The sequence below is a fragment of the Cibotium barometz genome, chromosome 20 (genome assembly GCF_041138505.1).
Source record: "Cibotium barometz isolate CiBa-2024 chromosome 20, ASM4113850v1, whole genome shotgun sequence".
NCBI classification, from domain to species: Eukaryota; Viridiplantae; Streptophyta; class Polypodiopsida; order Cyatheales; family Cibotiaceae; genus Cibotium; species Cibotium barometz.
The window spans coordinates 19,254,308-19,262,802 of record NC_141065.1 but is presented as its reverse complement, the minus strand read 5'-3'; the positions used below and the strand labels follow the sequence as shown (position 1 = coordinate 19,262,802).

The 8,495-nt window shown below is 39.3% G+C and overlaps 1 pseudogene; it reads right to left on the bottom strand.

The window, feature by feature from the left end:
- Window positions 1-3,116: 3,116 nt before the first annotated feature.
- LOC147627632 (uncharacterized) lies at window positions 3,117-3,703 on the bottom strand (annotated as a pseudogene).
- Between the last annotated feature and the right edge of the window lie 4,792 nt (window positions 3,704-8,495).

The window sequence follows — 8,495 nt, the reverse complement described above, 5'->3', positions numbered from 1 at the left end:
CATTAAACGGATGGCTATTATCATATGAAACAAGCTATTGTCAAATAGACATAATGAAACTAGCTACTGTAAAATGGTGACAAATATAAGTGAATGAAAAAAACTATTACTATAACAAAACAAGCTATTAATCAAAGCAATCTTAAGGAGTAGACATTATCAAGAAGGGAAAAGTAGCCTTCTTGTTAAGCTCTCTACTCCATTAAGAAAGATGAATTAGCCTATTGGTTGAGCGAACATTCACATGCAAGCATCAAACATCACTACAATATATTCAAATATACAAACTTGAAGTAGATCTAAGCATTCCATAGCCATTCCATAACCATTCCTAAGGGTAATTTATAGTTTTTAAGAGAGGTTTGCATAGTGTTAGGGGTTCATATACTGCTTCAAGAACCGGACTTGTCGTCTCACAACTACTTGTATGCAAAATGGCGCGATACGGGAAAAAACTGCATGCTGCTTTTGATACCTCCGCGCCATTATTACGGATGGCTAAAAACACAGCTCTGTCTCTAGTAGCACTAGCAGTGGACTTGGATCGGAGAGGGGGGCCACTTACAACATCAGGTTTTATGTCTAATTTCTATGACAAACTCAAGGGGCCCCTATAACCTTGTCGTCTCACCCCTACAACGTTGTCTGCAAATGGCACGATAGGGGAAAAACTGCATGCTGCTTTCGATCCCTTCGCGCCATTACGAAAGAAAGAATCTTACACTGGATTCCTTGAAGGCACGTGGAAACTTCCCTTGGGAATGACGTGGTCGCACACAAGGACGGAGCTCTATGGAAGTTGAAAATGAATAATGTGGTCCCACATCTCTTAATATAGCTCATGGACCATTGGACATGTGGCACAATTCCATTTTTTGTCTCCAAGGTCTAGTGACACGTGGCCCGTTCTTACTGGATCTTTCATCAATGGTACCTTCCATGTGGCCTTCCGTGATTCATTGTTGTACAAGGTATGTAAATGTTGTATATAAACGTTGTCGTTCATTTCATTGTTCCAATGTATTTGCACAATGCGAAGGATTGGTTTATAGAAATTGAAGGTCTCTGTTATCGCACCGTTCGGGAATGGCTTCTTCCCCATCACTAACTCATGCCTCACCAAGGTCACCATCCCCAGTGGGTGGTTCAAAGTCTTCATCTCAAAGGTCTACCTCACCAAAAACACCTATTGGTTTGTAGTCTTCACAAGTATCTCCATCCATGTCCAAAGTTTCCAAAAAGAGAGGGCTTTCCAAATCTCCTACAGCAGTTACAAAATCATCTAAGAAAGTGAAGGAAACAAGCCAACCCTCTCTAACATAGCCTACTGGGTCCTCACATCTTTCTATTAGTGCACTAGATACCCAATCAAAGTCTAGTGTATCTAAAGCACGTGGAAGGCTTACAAAGTCACCAAAGGCAGGTCCTATAGGATCAAAAAAGTTTAAGTCATCACCCAAGGATCCTGGTCTTTCTGAGATAGTAGAGGTGTCTCCTACAGAGAGAATGTTGGATTTTCTTATTGAAAGTGGAATTGAGGCCTCTTTCTTTCCAATTGCTAAGGATATTTTCAATCCAGAAATTGATGTTTCAATGATTATTAATCATGCCATGCAATTTATCAAGGAGGACTTTGATGAAGTTGAGGAAACGGCAGGGCCTTCTATCTTGATTGAAACAAGGAGTATGTCCATGTCCCTGTGGGAACCTCCTCTGTCCAGAGACAAACATTTACAAAGAGGTGTAGTATGTACAAACTTCAAAGGTTTTTAATAGAAAATGCAAAATGCTCCTCTCATCCAAAAGGTTGAAGGAGAATGATCCAAAAGGTTGTAGGAGAATGGTCAAAGCTGCTGCATTCATAGTTTTCTCCATTGTCAAAAATCCTCTTAGAGGTGAAGAGGAGGAACTTGAGGAGATTGAAAGATCTTCAAACTTTTGCTTTCTCAGAGATTTAGAGGCACATGATATAGAGGAGGAACTTGGACTTGAGGAGGAGAAGAGGTTTGCCAAGGATAATGAAATGACAGAATTAAAGGCATATACAATTGTTCAGTCACCTAAGGAAGGTGGAGATCCATTGCATAAATATATTGTTCCTTCACTGCCAAGTTTTCCTATCAAGGATAAGGAGTATTTACTCCTTACTGATATTCAAAAGATCTTTAACTTGAGAGAGGACTATTGTCTTGCCATCATTGCAGAGGGTTGTGAAGCTGCTGAAGGGCTCATTGATATTGAGAATGAGTGTAATGATGAATTTGCTGCTTTAGATGTGTCTACTTCAGATGACAAGTTCATTGACTCAACTCATGCTTTATCATTATGTATTAAGAAAGCACAGGAGTCACAACCATTGATCTTTGAGGATGAATTTAATCAGCTTCAAGCTTCACTTGGTATTGCCGATGTTGGTAGGGAACAGAGTGATTATGTCCAACTTAAAGACATCAAAGAAACCTCAATCTCACTCTGGACATCGTATATACTTGAACAAGATGAAAATCAAAAGGTAAATGAATATGAATTTGAATCCATACATTATATTGTTTTAACTTACAATAATTTCACAGTATTCCTCTTGTTTACAGTTGGAGCTAGCATATGAAGACAACTTCTTAGGGAGAGGTAAAGGCTCAAGGCAACAAGCAGGCTCTAGTAAGAAAGATACCGCACTTGGACACTATTTGTCCAAAATGGATGAGAATATTTTCCATGTGTTGCATAGCCAGTTCTCCGAGGATGCAGACTGGCTTATACTTTGTATTAAAGCTCTTTGTAGATTGTATGGCTTCTCAACTATACAAGCCAATGCCAACAAAATCATGTTTCGTGAGAAGACAGCCGCTACTAGAATTTTTGGTTATGGCCCTGGGTTTCCTTCCTCTAGAGTAGGATATTTTTTGACATACTCTGCATATGCTCTAGCTGCAAATAAAACCAATGTTAACACACTAGGTGGCTACAAGAGAAGGAAAATTCTACACTCCAGGGGAGCACTGACAAAGGATGATGATGTGAAAACTTTGGAATAGACTTTTTGTACATACTCTGGATTACAATAGATAAAATTTTGTACAAAGTTATGAATACAACAGTTCTCTTTTTTGACAGTGTTATGTGTCCGAAATGTCATTTTTCTGCATTCTTTGTAGTTGTCTTCGGAAAAACCAGTTGAATAACTCTGCAAGAGCATTGCTTCTTGTAGCCCCTCCACCATGTCTTGTGCTCTGAAAGAATGATGTGCGTGCCTGGTAATGTGACTTTTCCATCCCTTGGTTACTATATGTTGCTCGGGGTCCATGCTCCTCAACAAAATATGGCCCATGTATATGGAGAATGTGCTGCATAACAATTTTTTTTTTTAGCATATGTCAACTGCACTGAGTGTATCATGAATACAAAGGAGTCTTACCAAATAGTATGTGATTTCTTTTTCTCCCCATGCTTCTTTGATTATTTGAATGAGATTTGTAATAGAACTTTTGTACTCTTGCGCATATGTAGCTGATGTCTTCTATTGTCTAAGAACATTTAAAAAGATGTCAAGATGCTTCCAAACCTCTATTCTAAGATTTTCTAGCCGCGGTGTACTGGCAACATTTGTCGTGATCTCACACAATTCTTCCCAACAATCCCACGTAACATTCACTTGTTTTTTACTATGGTTTCCTAAAAATCTTCTGGCTTTTGCACCTCCCATGGAGACATCTGCCAAGACATCTTGTGTTTTCCTTGAAACTGTTGGATCTTTCCTTAAATGAACCTGACCCCCATGAAAGCCCATTTTTTATAACAATGCTTCACATTTATCAATACATTGATCTGCCAAGGATGTTGGTTTAATAGAATATGCATAATAAAGATGCAATCTCAGAAGCTTGTCAATTATTCTTATCTCTGCATGCAAAGTGCATATGTGAACATTCTTAAGAGAGATAGGAAGAATGGGATCCCAAATGTCTTCTTTATTCTTAAATTTACTCAGATCTATAGAGTCTCTCATTGGGACTCTCCTTGCTGGTCGTCGCAAACTAATCCACTCTTTTGATCCCATACCTTCCATACAATAAATGCAAGGATACTTTGCATTAGCCCCATTGCATATTCCAAGCATACATTTGATAGCCTTTAAGTCAGCACCCAAATGCCATTCCACTTTGAAATTGCCAACTCCATCAACTATCAACATATCTCCAGTACTTTGGGATTGAATGATATTAGGGATATTAGGGATACCTGTGTGGGAGAACAACCATTTGAGGGTTTGATGATTTTCAGTTGGTATCTGAGCTGCACCAACCCACCAAAGCTCTATCTCCAACTCGATTTTATGTTCTGGTTCCTCTCCTCTACCATTGTTGTACTCAATTGCCCTGTTCATGATAGATATGCTCACTCTTTCCATCTTTTGTTCTTTTTGGATCTCTGCCTCATCCAGCTTCAACACGAGCTTTAGCACACCACCACATTCTTCTACAATAATTTTATACATATGCACAATTGCAATTTGTACTTTTCTAAGATCCACCCATAAGGCATTATAGACAAATGTACTCTTTTTCTTCTGCTTCTCATAAGGCATTATCCCTTCAATATGTATGGACTCTCCAAAAATACTCGGAATTTTTTGATTCATAGCAGTCCTAGCAGTAGAAACTAAAAGGGATCTTGGCAAACCAAAAGCCCTTATTCTCTTGCATCTAAAATTTTGGAACCATAATCCAGAAAGAGCTTGGTAACCTTTGCGAGACTAATACCCACAGTGTCATAAGTCTCTACTATTTCATCTGGTTTCATAATGGTCCTTAAGTCTCTTACCAACTCTTTGAGAGTAAGATCTCTCAAATTTGTATTCTCTGGAGATTGAAGAATTCTGACTAGGTCTACCTTATTCATGGCTTCAATGAGAAGCTTGATTCTCTCCTCATTTCGACGGATATTAATAACTGAAATGTGAGAGACACATTTCTTTGCAAGGTTGAGCCTCATCTTTTTAGCCCCACTACTTTCAGATAACTCACTTATATTCTTTAAAGTTCTCTTCCTCTCTCTGAATCCTCCTGGGGTTTCTTTCAAGTTTACTAGTTTCTCTTTCAAGGAGTGGTTTACAGCTTCTAGCTCTCTAATCTTATCATAAAGCTCTGAAATAGTTTTGTGAGATGTTAATAAAGTTTCTTTCAATTGATGCATTTGGACTAAGCACACAGAAGATGCGAAATATAGCTTCATATAGTAACCAAGCAGACCAAAACCATCTCCAACAAATGTAATCAAGTCATGAACATTTACTAACGGAGGAGGTCTACTAGTTGAAGGATCATTGGGATAAATACTTCCATCCACCCACAAATCAATGTGCTTTCTTCCCTCTAGTCGTAGTCTGTTTGCCTCATCTTTGTCCAACAATGCTCAGTGATGAATACTTCTCCAAGATGACAAACTATGATTCAGGTGGAAAAGCACCTTTTTTGTAAAATTTGTAAGTATTATCACATGTTTTTCAATTAATATCTTCATCTTTTATGCATAGAATTGCTTAAGGTGATGAGATTCCATGACATAGAGCACGAGTCGTTTAGTAGTAAAAAAAGGTATACTAATGCTCATTACATAAAATGAGCCCCTCTCTCTATCTTCTTTACCCATTGCATGGATATATAGGTCTCTATGCATGCATAGGGCTCTCTATGCATAAAGGTAGAGCATGCTATGCAATTTATAAGATCTATACGCAAGCATAGAGTGCTCTATACTTGGATATAGCTCTCTATGAGCTACATGCATATAGCCCTCTATGAGCTACATGCATATAGCCCTCTATAGCTCTATGCATGGATATATCTCTCTATGCATGAGGGTTCTCTATGAGCTCTTTACATGCATCCAGAGGGATTTACCAAATGCATGAAATGTATGAGAGCTCTATGCATAAGGTAGATCACTCTATGCACTCTATGAGCTCTATGTATGCATAGGGCTCTCTATAAGCTCTATGCATACATAGAGCACTCTCATGCATCTTCGTATAGGGGCTTGAATAGAAGCCTCTTATGCATAGAGGCCTCTATGCATATACATTGCCTCTATGACTATGCCTTACCCCTTCCCTTCCCTTCTCTAGTTCATGCAAATGTGGAGAAACTACCGACACAAAATAGCACTACCTACCGTACTTGTACTTGTACTTAATTTATGCATCTTTGTATAGGGGCTTACATAGAAGCCTCTTACGCATAGAGGCCTCCATGCACATACATTGTCTCTATGCATATGCCTTACCCCTTCCCTTCCCTTCCCTTCTCTATGCATATGCATTGCCTCTATGCCTATGCCTTACCCCTTCCCCTTCCCTTCCCTTCCCTTCCCTTCCCTTCTCTAGTTTATGTAAACATGCAAAAACCAGCACTATCTACCATGCACTTCAACTCCGGCATGATCCACTCACTCACATAGGAAAAAGGATTTGTCTGTGGTTGTTAGGGTTTCTTTCTTCTGATAGATTGCTCTGTTGTTGTAGATGTGGCACAACTCTTCTTCTAGAAATCCACAAGGAGCTCATGATGATTTAGAACTTTTTATGTGGACTTTGTCGTACCTGTGAGGCATATGAATGATGCTTCCAAATGATTTTTCACTCTTTAGATCCTTTATCTTCATAGATAGAAACACAACTATAACCCCCTATTTAGATCCTTTATCTTCACAAATAGGAACATGACTATACCCCCTATTTCTTATAGTGTATTCTGTGTCTTTCATTTTTTTCTTGCATTAATTTTGCTTTCCAGCTCATAAATTTACATTAACTTTGCCTTTCAACTCATTTTTTACAACATTACTCTGCCTTCCAACTCATTTTTTGCATTAATTTTGCCTTTCAACTCATTTTTTGAGTCCCTTTCCCACCGAAGTTCATATGGCCTAATGGATTCATCTTCCTCATTGGAAAAGAGGTCGCTAATCATGTTGTTATGCATGCTAAACATGATGCTTCTTCCACAACACTTTCGAAGCATCCACATCAAAATTTGGCGATGTCAAAATCTTTGAGTTTTCCATATTAAATCCTTATTTGTTTTGGCCTTTTTAACACTATTTTCAATCTTGGAAATGGCCAATACTTGTGCCACTTCCCTGCTACCTTATGTATGGTATTTTTTAATTCACTCACACTTGTGGCACCTCCCTTATGTACGGTATTTTTTAATTCACTCACACACATACACAAAAGAAGAAATGTTTTTATCATAGTGAAAATAATTATCTTCATCAAATATTGATGTTGGTTAATGATGTTGATGCACAATGGATTTTTGAGAGGTGTCTTCTATATTCAACAATTGGAGCAAAAAATGGAAGCACAAATGTATAAAGGCTAAATATCTTCTTCTCAACAGAAAAGCATGAAGAGCCGATAAAATAAGTGATCTACTCGTTTATACGTGGCACGCTCCGTACAGCTTTTTAATTGGCACTTGTGGGCAACCCGTGCTTCGCATGTCTTTTGAGAAATTCCAAACAAAAAAATAAATGAAATAAAATAAAAATCTGTCTGCATTGCCATCATCATGTTTTGAGAACTTCCAAACAAAAAAATAAATGAAATAAAATAAAAATCTGTCTTGGAAACAACCAATGGCTCTTTCCGGCTTTTGATGTTTTGGGGATTTCTCTTTGTCCTATCCGAGGCTATGGCTTTTGATGTTTTGGGGGTTTCTCTTTGTCCTATCCGAGGCTATGGCTCCATAAATCCAAAGCTGAGGCTTCTGTAGTGGGAAGCTAGGTTTCTTTTTTGCACTACTTATGGCTTGCAGCAGACGGAGTTTTGCTTTTGCGTAGTATCGGTTCCAACGTACGGCAAGCTCTCAAGCCTGTGCAGGGGGAGGGTTTCGCAGAGTGAAAATTAGGGCTTTCCAGAGGGGACATTAGGGTTCGCAGACATGTGCTATCCGGTGAACTGCAGCAAGTGCGGCAAGACATCATGGGGAGGTTGCGGCCGCCATGTCCGAAGCGTGTACGAGAAGGTGCCACAGGGTCAGCATTGCTTGTGCAAAGGATGGCCGGAAGTTCCAAGCGAGGCCGGTGCTAACGAGCCAACAGACCAAGCCATAGCCGAAGACTCTTCTTCTTCTTCATGGTTCAGCAAGTGCATAATCATGTGATCAGGTGCTCTTCTCTCTGCACGACTCATTATATGTTTTTATAGGGTTTCTATGTGTCTCTGCTAGGGTTTTCATGAAGGATGTTGCCATCAGGGTTGTCATGGATGCATTTACTGAATGTGTCTAGGGTCTCTATGGATGCGTGTGCGTGCGGGGAATGCAATTGATACATCCTTGTGTGCAGGTTCGCTGTGAGGGTTTCCATGGATGCATCTGTGTGGCAAGGTTCAATATAACGAGAACGTTTTTGTTAAGGGTTTCCAGGGATGCATCCTTGTGCTAGGGCTTCGTTGCATGAATAGGTTTCTGTTAGGATGCTGGATGCATCTG